Source organism: Silene latifolia, chromosome 2, assembly GCF_048544455.1.
Source record: "Silene latifolia isolate original U9 population chromosome 2, ASM4854445v1, whole genome shotgun sequence".
Classification (NCBI taxonomy): Eukaryota; Viridiplantae; Streptophyta; class Magnoliopsida; order Caryophyllales; family Caryophyllaceae; genus Silene; species Silene latifolia.
Window position 1 is genome coordinate 31,811,290 of NC_133527.1, and position 16,622 is coordinate 31,827,911.

Here is a 16,622-nt window from a genome sequence, read left to right on the forward strand (position 1 = left end):
GCATAAATTTGTTCACTTAATTTAAGCTTTGCAGTAGTTGACTTTGGGCACTAAACGGTTTGGCATTGGCTTGTAGTTAGCTCTGAGATATACTCCTTTCCATTTAGTTTTTATACGGGTCATAGTGCTTGCTTGGGGACAAGCAAGGTTTGGTTTGGGGAGATTTGATACGTGCATATTCTATACACTTTATCTGTGGTTTTGGCACGTATTTTCATGCATAATTGTTAGCTTAAGGCTGCTATTTCTCCCGAAACAGTTTACTTTGCATTTTCTATGATTTATTGTAGGAATGAGTGGAAGTAGGCTAAATCAAGCCAAATTCGTCCTCCGGAAGCAAGTTTAAGGAAGCCAAGAAGAAGGAAAGTCCTATTCACTCACCTTGGGATGCGTGCAAAGGAGTGAAGCGTTGATTGGAAGCAACAAGGAGCCACTGCACAGCATTCTCGGTCGATCGACTAGACTGTGAGGTCGATCGACCACTGGAACGCATCAGACGCTTCTGTTCAGTATTCAGTCGATCGACCGTGCTGACCAGTCGATCGACCAGTTTTCGAGCTGATACGCTTTTCTTCGTGTTAGACTTTTAAAAGCCCATCTTGAAATTAATTTTGGGTATCTTTTTATCAGAGAACGCAGCAACTTTTTAGGTTATGCTTTTCATTTTGGAAAAACTTAGTTTTTCAGATCTAGCTTGAGACGGAAACCTTGGATTCGAATGCTTTGTTCTTGAAATTCAATTAGTAAGCTTTTTATGCAATTCTTCCTCTTTCTTATTTTTCCTTGTTATTTTGATTCTTGTCTGATCAATTAATTTCAGCAATTGAATTTCCCTCCTTTGTTCTAGTTAGATTCCATCATGTCAAATTTGTTCTTTATTAGCAATTTCGAAGTTAGAGTAGTTATAATTATGCGTAGGTAATTTCTTTGATTGGGAACAAGGTGAGCCATGGTACTAAATTAGGATTGTTGTGTAGCATGAGTTCTTCCGTATTGGTCTTGTTGTCTTTTGATAGATTTCTTTGCTAGATTGAAAGATTGGTAATTTGATTTATCGTTGGATTTAGAATTTCTCTTGAGTGAAAGCTTTGATAAATTCTAGGGAATTATTAGACCGTGAGGTTACTTGAGCTTTGATCGAAAGACTAGCTTATCTTCCCTGAGACCGTATTTTAAGACCTCTGCTGCCTGACTGACCTGTTATTTGCCATGGTGAACCGAAGTTCCCGATCCCCTTTGTATCTTGTTGAGAATATTCATTTTAGCAATTAGCCAGTTAATCAACCAAATTCAAAACCCCCAATTAATTGTTACTCTTATAGACTGAAAAATAGCAAACAAAATCAACCTTGTCTCTCTGTGGTTCGACCCTTACTATCACTAGCTATAGTTTTAGTTTGGAATTATAAATTTAATTTTGGTACTAAACGACAGTATCACAATGCATGAAACTAATTTGTCATTTTGGATTTTGAAAATGGGAACAATAAAATGAGAACACCTCAATGGTACCGAGGTGTGAGTCCTCTATGGTGCTAGGACTACTCCAACAATGATCAAAATTAAATAAAATACAAAGTAACAAGACACAAACTTCTTTTCATGAAACATTGAAAGATAAAGAGGAGAGATGAGAAAACTTCACTTGAACTTAGGTGGGTGCCTCTTGCCCGCTCCACCTAGTGATGAAGTAGTCTTCTAGACATTGACATCATCTCCCTCTATATCGCTATCCCAAATCTCCTTTGAAGCATCACTCAAACTTGGGTCCATGAATTCGTCATCCTCACTCTCAAGCTCCACCGTGTCACCTCCACAAGAATTGCCACTCCCCTCTTCTTGTCTACCGTTTGCCCCTTCATTAGCTCTCTCCGAGTTTGGGAAGAGCAAATCCATTTGAGCCCATGAGGGGAAAGCTCCTTCCTCACTTATCCTTCCTTGTCGAACCAACTCATGATATTGGGGGTAAAGAGCATAGTAATTGTCCACATTGGTTTCATATTGACGGTAGTGTAAATCTTGCAAGATTCCCGTGACAAAGTCGTCACGGGGGAGGATGAAGGGATTCAGATGGTTATACGGTTGGTAGGGAAAGGGGTAGGGAGGTACTTTTATCTTCTCATTTTGAGTTTGTTGTTCTTGTTGTTGTGGTGGTGGATTTTGAGGTGGTGGTGCTTGTCTTGTTTGACTTGGGATGAGGTAGGAGGGCATTGGAGATAAGTTTCCTCTTCTTGGGGAGATACGTGGTAGGTCGGCCATTGGAAGATAAATCGGATCGCTTCCTTTTGTAAACCACTTTATCCGCTTATCAACCCCCTCAAGGGTTATCCAATGGTGTTGGACGAGAAGGAGATCTTCATTGATTCTTGTGTTTCCCGTAAGTGGAGTGTACTCATTGTTCTCATTGAACCTCGGGTTGAAGTGCTTTGCAAGCCTAGTAATGAGTCCTCCATTTACTATGTGCTTCATTCCATCATCGTCCCCATTTCTAAACTTTGCCCATTTCTCTAGCAATACTAGAGGTGCATTGAAGTGATACCTATTTCTTCCTTGAATGTTGAGGTAGGATTCCATAAACACAAGGTCTAATTGGTTCACGATTGCCGGATCTCGGCGAGCAAAGAGAGTGCCCGAAAGAAATCGATATGTAAGCCTCAAGATCGGGTTTTGGATATGAAAAGCAAGACATTCCTTGGTATGAATGAAATCACGGCCCGTCATGGCCCTCCACAAAGGTTCAACACTATACTTTTTGGGTTTCGATGTTCGGGTAGGCGAAACATCAAGTCCAAACACATTTGCGAATTCTACAAGGGTCATCATCCTAGAAACATTCTCCAACCTAAACTCTATGTAAATCACTTTGTTCAAGGTTGTAATCTTCAAAAAACTCAAGAATTCAAGCACAAGGGACCGATAGGTTGGTTCATACATGCGAAAAAGGGTTGAAAGACCAAAAACCTCAAAGAGAGCTTCCACTTGGTGATAAATCCCAAGTTTTCTCAAGGTAGCATGACATAAAAATTTAGTGGGAAGAATATTCTTACTTAGAAGCCGGTGGAAGACTAATCTTTGCACATCATTGAGAAATTCCACATTCGAGAAGTCATTGAGCCGTGTAAGATCGACAATCTCTTCATGTTCCCTTCTTAAAGTGTTGAGATGAGAGGTAGAAGAACTTCCCATCATCCTTGGTCTTCTTGCACTCCTAAAAGAGGATCTCCTTGGTGCCATTCTTGATTCTTTTGTTGGGTTTTTTTTTATTTGTGAAAGGGTAAGGATGTTCTTTGTTGATTGAGTGTTGGAAACCCTAGAAAATTGGGGCTTTTTTATTTTGTGGGTAAAGAGAGTGATTTGGATATGTATGGGAGTCATAAGGAGGAGGGTTTTATAGTGCAAGTGGAAGGAGTAGTGATGTGTCATTGTATGTTTGGTGAGGGGGTATTTTAATTCGGGAAAAGTCGGGTCAAGACACCGTGAGAAGACGAGCGGATTCGAGCTGAAGACGCTCGGATTCTTGCTCCACGGGACGGGCGGATTCTGGGCAATACGCCCGGATTCTGCCACAGAGAAACTTTCCAAAATTTTGACGCCTCAAGACGGGCGTCCCGAGCATGAGACGCTCGGATTCTTTTATGATGGGACGGGCGTCTTCTTCTGAAGACGGACGGATTCTGCTACAGAGATTTTCTTTGAAAAGCACAGGCAGAAAGACGGGCGTCTTTCTTCAAATCCGGCCGGATTCTTCAAGACGGGCGTTTTCTTCCCTAGGACGCTCGGATTCCACCTCAGTCCAGAAATCTTCAATTTCTCAGCGCGGCTGGACGGACGGTTTCTCCTCAAAACGCCCGGATTGCGGCAGGACGGCCGTATTCCAGGGAATCCGCACTGATTCGGGCTGTGAATTTTGACTCTTTCTCCTTTCTTAGATGCGTCCCCACACTCGAGAATTCGCTCCTTCCTTCATTCAAAATTCATTAGTAACCCTCCCTCACTTACGCTCATGAAAAGAGTTCATGCTATTTATTAAAACAAATGCAATAAAATAATAAATACAAGTTAGAGGGTTAGTATATTTACAAGTGGTGGTTTAGGGAGGACTCCACCAAACTCTCCCTTAGATGGTCCTTTTAAGGGGGAGGAGGCCCGAGGTAGGTAGCCTCGACCTCTCCAACAAACGCTCCTTCATAGTATGGCTTCAACCTTTGACCATTTACCTTGAACTTGCTTCCATCTTCCGCCTTGAGTTCGAAATCTCCATATTTTCCAACTTCGGTTATCACATAGGGACCCATCCATCTAGAGTTCAATTTTCCCGGAAAGAGTCGGTAGCGGGAATTGAATAGAAGGACTTTGTCTCCCTTGTGCAAGGCCTTTTGTCTAATTCTCTTATCGTGAAGCAATTTTGTTCTTTCTTTGTAAATCTTTGCATTCTCATAGGATTGTAGTCGGAATTCCTCCAACTCTTGGATTTGAATCATCCTCCTTTGACCGCTCAATTTGAGATCAAGATTAAGTGCTCGGATTGCCCAATAAGCTTTGTACTCCAATTCGATTGGCAAATGACATGCTTTTCCATAGACAAGCTTGTAAGGGGAGGCTCCTATGGGAGTCTTATAGGCCGTGCGATAAGCCCAAAGAGCATCATCAAGCTTTGTGCTCCAATCTTTCCGAGTCTTGTTCACAACTTTTTCAAGGATTTGCTTGATCTCTCTATTTGAGATTTCAACTTGACCGCTTGTTTGAGGATGATATACCAAGCCGGTTCGATGTTGAACACCATATTTGGTCAAAAGGGATGCAAGCTTCTTCTCATGGAAATGCGTTCCTCCATCACTAATGATCGCTCTAGGAACTCCAAATCTTGGGAAAATTATCTTCTTGAAAAGCTTGGTGACCGTTTTTGCATCATCATTTGGGGTGGCGATTGCCTCCACCCAATTTGAAACGTAATCTATGGCCACAAGGATGTACTTATTCCCATTGGATGTCACAAAGGGCCCTTGGTAGTCGATTCCCCAAACATCGAAGATCTCCACCTCTAGAATGCCCCTTTGTGGCATTTCGTTTCTCCAAGAGATATTTCCTGTTCTTTGACAAGCATCGCAATGAATGATGAATTCTCTTGTATCTTGAAACATTGTAGGCCAATAGAAGTCCGATTGGAGGATTTTTGCAACGGTTCTTCTTGCTCCATGGTGCCCACCGTAGGGTGATGAATGACATCCTTCCAAGATTCCTTGGATTTCCCATTGAGGGATGCATCTCCGGTAGAGCCCATCACTACACTCCTTGTAGAGGTTTGGGTCATCCCAAAAGTACCTCTTCACTTCGAATAGGAATCTCTTCCTTTGGTTGTGGTTCAAATTAGGAGGGAGTACTTTTCCAACAATATAATTGGCATAATCGGCAAACCATGGGGTGATGTGCCTTTCAAGTTGTGTTTGGATAGCCATCAAAATATCGTCGGGAAATGAGTCATTGATCGGGGTTTCTCCATTTTCATCATGAAACCGGATCTTTGACAAGTGATCCGCTACTACATTCTCGGCTCCTTTCTTGTCTCTTATTTCCAAGTCAAATTCTTGAAGTAGCAAAATCCATCTCAACAATCTTGGTTTTGCCTCCTTCTTTATCAAGAGATGTCTGAGAGCAAGGTGATCCGAGAATACAATTACCTTGGATCCAAGTAAGTAGGAACGGAATTTATCCAAAGCATATACAATGGCAAGAAGCTCCTTTTCGGTTGTATCATAATTCACTTGAGAGGGATCGAGGGTCTTGCTTATGTAATAGATGGCGTGAAGAGCTCTCCCTACCCGTTGGCCAAGAACCGCTCCAACGACGTAGTTTCTAGCGTCACACATAATCTCGAAAGGTAACTCCCAATTCGGGGGTTGAATGATTGGTGCCGAGACTAATGCTTCTTTGATTCTATTAAAAGCTTCAACACACTCGTCAGTAAATTGGAATTGGGCATCTTTAAGCAAAAGTTGAGTGAGGGGTTTCGCTATTTTTGAAAAATCCTTTATAAAACGACGATAAAAACCCGCGTGACCGAGAAAACTTCTCACCCCTCTAACATTCACGGGAGGTGGGAGTTTCTCTATCACCTCAACTTTAGCTTTATCGACCTCAATGCCCTTTTCCGAAATCAAATGACCGAAAACAATTCCTTCATTGACCATGAAGTGACACTTTTCCCAATTTAAAACAAGACTAACATCTTCACACTTTTGCAACACAAGAGAAAGATTATGCAAACATGAGTCAAAGTCCTTTCCATAAACACTAAAATCATACATAAAAACTTCCATTATGGTCTCTAAGTAGTCGGAGAAGACACTCATCATGCATCTTTGGAAAGTGGCGGGGGCATTACATAAAACAAAAGGCATCCTCCTATATGCAAAAGTGCCATAAGGGCATGTGAAGGTGGTCTTATGTTGGTCATCCGGGTGTATAGGGATTTGGAAGAATCCCGAATACCCGTCAAGGTAACAAAAGAATTTGTTGGAGGCTAACCTCTCAAGCATTTGGTCAATGAATGGTAAGGGGAAGTGATCCTTTCTTGTCGCGGAGTTTAATTTCCGGTAGTCAATGCACATACGCCAACCGGTTATCATTCTTGTGGGTATTAGTTCATTCTTTTCATTTGTCACTACCGTAGTACCTCCTTTCTTAGGTACCACTTGGGCGGGGCTAACCCACAATGAATCCGATATGGGATATATGATTCCCGCATCAAGTAATTTCATGACTTCTCCTTTGACAACTTCTTGCATGTGGGGGTTCAATCTTCTTTGGGGTTGAATGGTAGGTCTATGGTCTTCCTCTAGATGAATTCTATGCATGCAAAAGTTGGTACTTATCCCCTTAAGGTCATCTAGACTATAACCTATAGCCTTCTCATGTTGTTTCAACACATCAAGCAACTTTCCCAATTGGTCATCATCAAGTCTATCATTAACAATCACGGGTTTGGTCTTTGATTCATCAAGGTAAGCATATTTCAAATTTGGGGGAAGGGGTTTCAAAGTAGGAGTTTGTACCTTACTCTCCTCCTTTGGAGTTTCATTGAGAATTTGCTCCATCTCCATTAGACATTCCATCCTCATAGCATACTCAACTTCACTTTCATCAACCTCATCATATTCAAATCCCATGATGGGTTCTTCTTGCTCTTGAGTTTGTAAAATATCCTCTAGGATGGATTGCTCATCCTCTATGGGTTGACATGCTTCCACTAGAATATTATGCACTAATTCGGATTGTGCACGAGTAAGTTCCTTGTTAGCTAGAGCGGCCTCAAAGAGATCCACCTCCAACTCCCAATACATGCTCTTAGCCTCACTTGCTTCTAAGGCTTCCAATGCTTGCATGGGATCCTTGAAGTAAGGGATACTCAATTGGTCCTCTACAAAACAATCTATGAAATCCATCTCGCAAAATATCAAACAACTTGAAAACGATTAGAGCAAACCTTGAGGAGTTTTACTTCCCCAAGGCGAAGAAAGACACAACTAATAACAATAAAGAGAAATCTAAATCAAGTAAACACCGTCCCCGGCAACGGCGCCATTTTCGATCGGTCCGTTTCGTGTTCACAATTAAAGATGTGGTCGTTGGGTCACGGTCGATTCAAAACACAATTTATAGCTTCACAAACAACTCTACAATTAGTAAAGAGGCAAGTAAAGGTCGGATCCCAAGGGACGGGTATTGAAATGAGATTTCTATTGCAACTAGTGGTGTCTAAGGGGTGTCACAAATTGGGTTGATGTACAAGGTCACTAAACTAAAATAGCAATGAAAATAAACTAGCAAGATGAATTAAAAGGGGTGTAAACAATTGATTAAAAGCACTAGGGTGTCATGGGATCATAGGCGAATCATGGGAATTGATCATACAAACATGTTCTCAAATTATAAGCAAGCAATTATTGTTGTGATGGATTGAGTTGGGTTATATCTTACAAGCCTAGGAAAGTTTGGGTCCCGGAGCCGAATCGATTAGATTGTACACCACCTACAAGTCGACTTAATCTTCCCTAGTCAACAACATGCATGGTCTAATGAGACTCGAGTTGGGTTATGTCTTACAAGTCTCATTGAAAAGATAGAAGATGATAGTAAATGCAAGGATTCATAGGCTTAGCATTTCATCAAATATAACATGTGCATGAGTTGAGATCAAAACAAGCAAGCAAATAAAACATGAAAGCATATTAATTTAAGCATGAATCATTCCCCATGTTGGTTTCCCCTAATCACCCATTAACCCTATCTAAGAGACTACTCACTCATTATCATGTTGATCATGCTAGCAAGGTTGTCAATCATACCAACAATATGAAACATGATGAATAAATGAAAGTAATTAACAATAATTAAAAAAAATTAAGAGAATTATACCTACTAATGATTCCAATAATAAAGCAAAGATAAAGAAGTACTTGAATGCTTGATTGAGAGGTTGTCAATCTCCCCAATAATAACCCAAATAATCTTCAATTACCCAAAATAAAGGATGAACAAAAGAGAGATTAATGAAATAAAACTTGTATTAGAACTTGATTAATTGTTGATTACAATACTAAAGAGAGATTTGATTGATATTAACTACTCTAATTATTGATAAGAAGAACATGCCCCTCTAATTAGACTAATGGGGTATTTATAGTGGAAATTAGGGAGGATGCATTAGGGTTAACTAAGGGCTAAACTAGTAATTACACTTTTTAGATTGAGCAAGGAGGACCCGGTATTTTTCGAAGGAAGGGCTTCTTTCTTCGTAGCTTGGAGAAGAGGAAATCACGCTGTGCTGGAATCCGGGCGGAATAAGGTCGGGACAGGCGGATTTGCTCGATGGAATCCGAGCGGATTCGAGGGAATCCGGACGGATTGTTGAAGTGGAATCCGAGCGGATTCGTGCAAAGCCGCACGGATTGTGCAGCAGTGAGACGGCCGGATTGGTGACAATCCGCACGGATTGTCACTCAGCAAGATATCTTCTTCTTTTCTTCCCTTTTCTTCATAAATTCCTTGGGGATTTCCTTGGGGACTCAAGGATCCTTTCTCAACATTGCTCTTCTACTATAATATGTACAAAGGCCTTCTAATCTTGTCTCTCCTTGATGCTTGGTCATTGAATTCGATCAATTTAGTCTCGTTTTGCCATGAAAATGCAAGATTCTTACTCCTTTCCTAGGGATCAAAATCTCAAAGAATATGTAAAACAAAGAACTAAAGATAAGAAATGACCCAAATAAGTACTAAAAAGCATGGGAACAAGGCTAATTCGGGGGCTAAATATGCGCTAATTATGGTCACATCACACAGCCACCACAAAAAATTGGAACACCAACAAGGCAGAAATTTCTAAAATATTCGTTTTTCCTTCGCCTCGTCTCGGCAACCAACGTGACAGAAAACGGAAGAGTAGTCCCTATTAAACTCAATCTAGGCTAAGTCGCCACCTCGATTTGATCACTTCCCTGTTATTTTCCACAAAAAATGATATTACATGATTTATCTTTACAAAAATAAAAGATGGCCAGGTGAAAGCCTTTGTTGTTGTTGTTGTTTCTTCTGGCATTGTAATTAGCATGATTTGGCCTTGTCTCTCAACTCCTCCAACGGTGTCATAGTTTCGACATAATGATACCTCCTGCAAATTGGCGAGCAGACATAGATCATAGTTATTAGCAGAGGTTTATTAGCTTAACTGGTAAAGTCATTGAGTAAAATCTGAAACCCGTTGGCATAAATAAAAGTATTTGAAGAATTAGTCAACTTGCAAATTTAGCAACATTGGCACATGGTAAAGTCATTGATCATAATTCAAGCTCATCAGCATCGATAATTGCTCCTGTGGCTTCATTTAAACTAAAAAGATCGTACCCTAGTTGGTAGTCATGGACGGTTTTCATAGCGAGTTTACTGAATGTACCTGATGAACTCTAAATGCGAAACGAACTCCTTGAACGATTAGTTCTTCTTCCTGAGGACCCCAGCGACTAAGCGACTATTTCAAGCTCTGCTAATACTCTTTTCATGTACTTCATTCCTAGTTTTACTGATTCTAGCTTGACCTGTAAAAGATTTCAAGAACTCGCATTAATGCTAAACTGCATAGAACACACTGCAGACTTGCAGAGTCCTCACAATTTCTAAGCTGGTAGTACAAATCATATAAATCATAATTGAGTGGGTCCGCAAACTGATATACTTTCAATATGCTGGAACTTATATACAGTTTCAGCTATCAAATTTTATTACCTCCAACCCTTATCCAAGCTGTAGTAACTGCCACAAAATTCCAGGTGAGGCATTGCGTCAACCCCGCAAATAAACACGTCCTGATTTATCACACATAGGTTGTTACATTAGCAGAATTCCACTTATCTGAAAAAAAATGCCAAAAAGAAAAAATTTAATTTCAAAAGTGAATAACTTGAATATAGAGAAATTATGAAAACAACTTATGCACATGCTCCCTAAACCCAACATTCCAAAACTCACATTATCACCATGAGTTACATCATTATCTCAAAATATAAGCGAAATTCACACCCTATAGACTATCCTAAGCTAAATAATGACGATCTTTGAAACATAGTTTGCGTAAAATACTTCTACAAGACATACTACCGTAAATCTTTACCGTAAATCTTTACCGAAAACATTCAAATAAGGGGAAACCCACATCCTAGTAACCTTAGGTAAGCAATTAAGCTTATTTATTCATATATGATAAAACTTTCAACCATATTATGAACGAATAAACCTCAAATAAACCTCAAACTTTCTCAAAATTAATAATAGTCAACGTATCTCAATAGCCTAAAGCTTATACACCCTCCGTCTCATTCATTTATTTAGACGGTCTTAAAACGTAAACAAGTTGCCAAAGCTCACCTATTAAAAGGACAGCACACCTTGCGTTCTTAAATGCGCCTGAATAGGGTGCAATACTTGACAGAAACACTTTATACAAGAAAATATGATACTGTATATAACAGAGTACCCAGTCGTCCCACCATGCTTGCATCTGAAGACCAATCCAAAAACAATATACGATAATCAACTTTCTTTTAGATGACGACTGATCCAGGCGGCAATTAATCGGAAACAAAATCTTCCCTATTCATCATCTTCAGAATCTGCATCAACAAAGATAACATATGTTCTGATATCGAGAAAAGAAGTAGGAGGTACAGTATTCCAAGAATATAAGCACATAGAGAGCTAAAGCAAAGCAAAGCAACACTGCCAACAAAGACCACCCCTGGTAATTTTGAGTGACAAGGTATACATGTATAGGAAATACGGCAGATAACAAATTTTAATATTGCACGTAATTACGTAATTATATAAGAGCTACATGAATTTAGTCTAGTATGTCAACAACTCAACAAATAATATGATTCCAAGAAAAATTCACATTTTCACTTTGGTAGTTACATCAAAGAAGAAATTATAAGAAAATAGCTACAGGACAGTCATGTCAATACCTCACAATGTATGGGTACCCTATGAGAATAACAGTTATCACATTATGAGACATCGTCACAGCAAAATCCTTTCTCCGAGTTTCCCATGTAAGAAGAGCAGCAATGCTGTAGATGTAGAATCCACACTGGCACATGTAGAGAAGTTTCAAAGGAAGCCTGCATTTAACAATGAAACAGATCCATCACCTACTCAAGGAAAGGCAGTAAGATATTTTCAAAGGGTAATTAAATATTTTTATTCAGCCTATTTTTGACAAAGAAAAAATGTTCTGAGCAATGAAAAACTCTGTCATTAAAAAGTTTCAGGTGTAGGGAAAATCCAAAGCTGAGTAGCCTCCAAATTACAAACCTGGTACCCTCCAACTTTAACTGAGACATATTCAGCGCCTTACAGAATATATACAAACCAGCTAGAGGTCTTTAACTCTGTAACTATCCCTCTAGATTTATGACAATATAAACACCCACCCAAAAGGCCAAAATTTCAGCCAACGGGGGGATGAGTGACTGATAAGGGCAGATACTGGTATGAACTTTTAGTATATTTCTTGACATATGAGAACCTACGTTACTTCAACAGTTCAACCCTTAACTTTTGAAGTCGTACCCGTATCTAACATGACACTTAAGGAGTATCGAATATATACCCGACATCATCACTTTGACTGTGAGTGAAACATTTAGTTATACACTTATATACTATGATACTCTTGTCTCAAAAATCTCTACATGTTACATTAAAATCCAAATATTTCAAATCTATCACATCAGTTTTGTTTTGTAGATAGGGTCTTCATGCCTACAAAATTTATCATGTCGAGTCTGACTCCACTACTCGCTTAGATATGTACCAAGTCTGAGTCCACCCATACCTGAATCCGAGTAGAGCACCAACTGAATTCTAAATCTTGTATGATGAACAACACGATCATGTTTATCTAAGTTTTCAGAACCTTAGACAGTGTGAATGACGGGGTTAAGGGGGTTAGATGCACAGAAGTACATAACCTTAGGCAGTGTGAATGCACCATAATGAAAATTGCGTCAGGAATTACACCCAATGACTTCTAATTCACAAGAATATAAACCGCATCCAATTTAGTATAACAATTGTAGAGGGAGAGCAAAGGTAGGGGGTGTATCTCAATAGATACAGAAGAAGTTGAAATAGGGTAAGTGAAACTGACTTGAGCTCTTGATTGGGCCATCCATTAAAGTACTCGTATATATCTGTAAACCATGGCTCACGATAAGTAATTCTAAGAACCCACGCTTCAACAATAGCATAGTATGCTTGTTTCCACAACGACTCCGAGCACTTAACAATTTTTGCTTGTGTGACCTCGTTAAATTTCAATGGAGTAGATGCTTTACTCAACAACCATATGGACAGCCTCTGCAATAAAAGTGCAGTCAGCAAAATACGATGCTAACTAAACAACCATTCGTTTGAGACACGGAATTCAGGAGGCAAATGGGATGGGAAACGTATACTAACTACCAGAGTAATAGGCTCAAAACAAGAAGAAATAGGAGGAGATCATGGTTTGTGGTGTAGTGGAGGCCTGAAGGGTTGAAAGAGAAGGTGGTCAGGAATTAATATTACCCACTTATCCTTGTTTCCATCTTGCAGCTTAAATATAAGTCAGTAACCATAAAAGAATATCACAATACTATATAGTGAGTATTAAAAAATACAATCTCTATAGAAGAGAATACGTACCTGAGTGTAGTATGGGTACCTTCCTCACCCCTCAGTCACAAACAACAGCTTAAGATCGGAATAATAAAGCTTCATAACAACCTTGTGATCATATGGGTCCTCGCCTTCATGACCACAATTTCTTACTGGCCTGCTAGATAATTAGTACGATAATTAGAGAATGATAGATACATCATGACATCGTGTATTCATATTATATTATTAATCCCTGAGTTTCTTAATTATACCTTAATCATATTCAATATACTCATTATGGCATCATGAGCAGCCTCTTCGGGTAGCCATAATTGCTTCTGCAAATTGGGGTCCTAGGAAAGGAAACACCAGCCTACTTTACCATCTCTTCCATTTCCATATTTTTGATTTTTCGACGGTTCAATATCTTGATAGCAACTTTATGACCCGTTAATTTGTGTCCTGCAATTTTCACCTTACCAAATGACCCAATACCCAGAGTCTTACCAAGGTTGTAGTTATGCAAGTAAACATCCACAGCACCAGCTCAGCTGGTTTGACCATCCATTTCCTGCACCAATACGGAAACTACCTCGTCAAAAGAGTAATATCAAAACCTATAAGCGTTATATTTCAATATTTGAACTACAACTTTTTTATCCGCAAATGACCACACATCGCCCTAATAAACTACAATTAAATAAACACAAAATCTTCTACTCTTCTATGAGACAATCTTACGTTAGTATAAAGTGCGACCAACCCAGTTAAACCAAAAAGAATACTTATTTGCCCACTCAAACATCAAAAACTAGCTACTTATTACATTGTCTTGCCTCTTGATAATCTCATTATGAGACCGTCTCATTAGAATTTGTTAATAACAAAATGCTTACACTAACTCAGAACAAACGAAAACGACAGAGATGCATTCACTGATAACTCTCTTAATCTTCAAAATTAAAACCAACAACTTGCTTCAATCAGCACAAAGCTTACAAAATTATCAACTACATTCCGCTACTTATCCAACAAAACCCTAATAATCCCTAACTACTCTCACAATTTCCCCAAAATTCATGAAAATTATTCAATTAAACAACACTCACAATCAGTTGCAAGGTTTCTCATTGCTTCAAAAAGATTGGTAATTGCAGCATTCTTTATGATTTGTGTATCTTCGGACAACCTGCAGAGAAGCTCTCAAGTTCTTGGAACATCAAAAAGGGCTATTTCCTAAAAGTCAGTTTATAAAAGAGCACAAAAAATCATTTTCATTCAAAACGGTATGGTATAAGACGAAAAGAAACTTTGTATATTTACAAATTGAGGGATTGTTCTGGTTCACCTGATTAACTATGTGGGAAAACAAATTATTTCTCAATCTTGCAACCACCCTTTCACTTGCGGAAGTGAACAACCATGCACGCAGCGCGGTGCACAATGAACTCAGGCAGAAAATAAACAGGAAGACATGTGAAATCCCCACAACAATAACAAGCGTCAAGCGGGCATATCTTAAACTGTCAGTCTGTCATCTGACTTTAGACGAAAGCCATATATCTTAATTATTATGCAGTAGACTTACTCACTTACCCCACAATAACAATCAGAACAATTTCTACTATGGTATCTCGACAGCTTTAACAACATTAGGTTTAAGTTGATTTAATCCCATAAAGATTCATTGATAATAGCATGTTGCATTGTGGCGTACAACACAACCTCTCAGTTACCACTTACCAACCTCTATTGTATAACATGATTCAAGTTACAACAAAAAAATCCGAATAAAACCTCAACTTAATGAGACCTTCAAGACGAGAAGCATGGTTAATCATAGTAAACATTGGCTGCAAGGTGCTATCCGATGCGCTCCTGCCCGTGCTGATCATGCAAACCATCATCGTCTTAGTCAGGTTACCGTCCAGATCTCTTCGTGTCGCCATATCTCCTGACACAATGTCAATTATTTTTCTGCCCAACTTAGGCTGCAAGCCAAAAAAAAGGTTTAACATTTAATATCAGAGAGAACCATTATCTCTTCACACATTACTCAATTTGGGAAAATGCAAGTAACACTGACGTACAATTAATATATTGGATACAAATGCAGGCTGTAGCAATAACCAGTTTAGGTGCATCAGGTTTTGCCTGCAAAATGAGATATTGACAATTGCTACTTATATGAAAAACAAGAGCATTGAAGCAGCGCAGTACAGAAGGGAAAATGTTTGAGAATAGCACACTCATAGGTCAATAACTCTGGAGAATCCCACATTCGCAGCCTATTAACCATATCGACCCAACTAAGGAAAAGATCATCGCTCAAGATCCTACCTTATTCTCCAAGACAAAGATTACGTAAATATTGTATCTTTAGGAAGTATATATTTTCCATATATTTAGAATTAGGTCAAGTCTTCTCATTATAATCTATATAAATACATGTATCATGCCTTCGTAAATAATACATTCGATTAACAATCAAGTCTTATATGGTATCTAAAGGCCAACGATCCAAACCTTTTCTTCGTCCACGCCGAGCCACATTCAAACGTTCCACCACCTTACCTTCCGCCGTCACCATGACTGCACCACACACCGACACCAATGTTCCCACCCACACGAAAACACCAAACCCTTAACCTCTCTCAACCTCAACCATTGTGTCAAATTGAACCCTCTAAACTACACCGCTTGGCGCTTTCAACTAACCAATATCCTATTCGGCTTTAGTCTCCTTGGCTTTGTCGATGGAACCGAGTCTCCACCACCACCAACAACTACCACTGCCGACAAAAAAGACCAACCCAACCCGGCTTACTTGACTTGGCTCAAGCAAGATGGATTAATCCTTGGTGCTCTAATGGGTACCCTCACTTCCGCTATCCAACCCTTAATTGTTCGCGCCAAAACCGCACGAGAGGCATGGGACCTCCTTGCCCAAACCTATGCCAACCCCTCGAGAGCCCATATTATGCAACTAAAACAACGCTATGACTCTCTCGCGAAAACAACCGATCAAACCATCTCTGAATACATGAATTCTATCAAAATTTGTGTCGACCAACTAGCACTCATGGGTAAAACCATCGACCCCGAGGATGTCATCGCACAAGTACTCAAAGGACTCGATTACGAGTCCTACAAACCTGTCATCACCACTGTCTGAGCTCGAGACACACCAATTACCTTCGAGGCTCTTCACGAAAAACTCCTACAACATGAAATTCTAATGAAACATGAACCCACCACTAACCACTTCGCTCCATCCGCCAACCCCGCCTATCGCCACAACCAACCCTACACCCGTGGCCAGCCGCGTCCCAACACCACACCCTCTTACTCTCACAACTCCAACCAACCCTACCCCGCCAATACCGCTGCCCCTCGTCCCTTTAAAGGTAGATGTCAGTGGTGTCGCG

At 39.7% G+C, this 16,622-nt stretch overlaps 2 long non-coding RNA genes across 2 annotated transcripts; both read right to left on the reverse strand.

The window, feature by feature from the left end:
- Positions 1-9,333: 9,333 nt before the first annotated feature.
- On the reverse strand, positions 9,334-10,455 carry LOC141629109 (uncharacterized). Its single transcript, XR_012537229.1, has 3 exons — positions 10,282-10,455; positions 9,953-10,094; positions 9,334-9,670 (listed from the first exon to the last, which is right to left on the reverse strand). It is a non-coding gene; the product is annotated as an uncharacterized LOC141629109 (long non-coding RNA).
- A 397-nt stretch (positions 10,456-10,852) lies between these two features.
- LOC141629113 (uncharacterized) lies at positions 10,853-15,427 on the reverse strand. The gene is made up of 6 exons (XR_012537230.1): positions 15,285-15,427; positions 14,304-15,185; positions 13,467-13,765; positions 12,704-13,369; positions 11,517-11,672; positions 10,853-11,165 (listed from the first exon to the last, which is right to left on the reverse strand). It is a non-coding gene; the product is annotated as an uncharacterized LOC141629113 (long non-coding RNA).
- Positions 15,428-16,622: the final 1,195 nt, after the last annotated feature.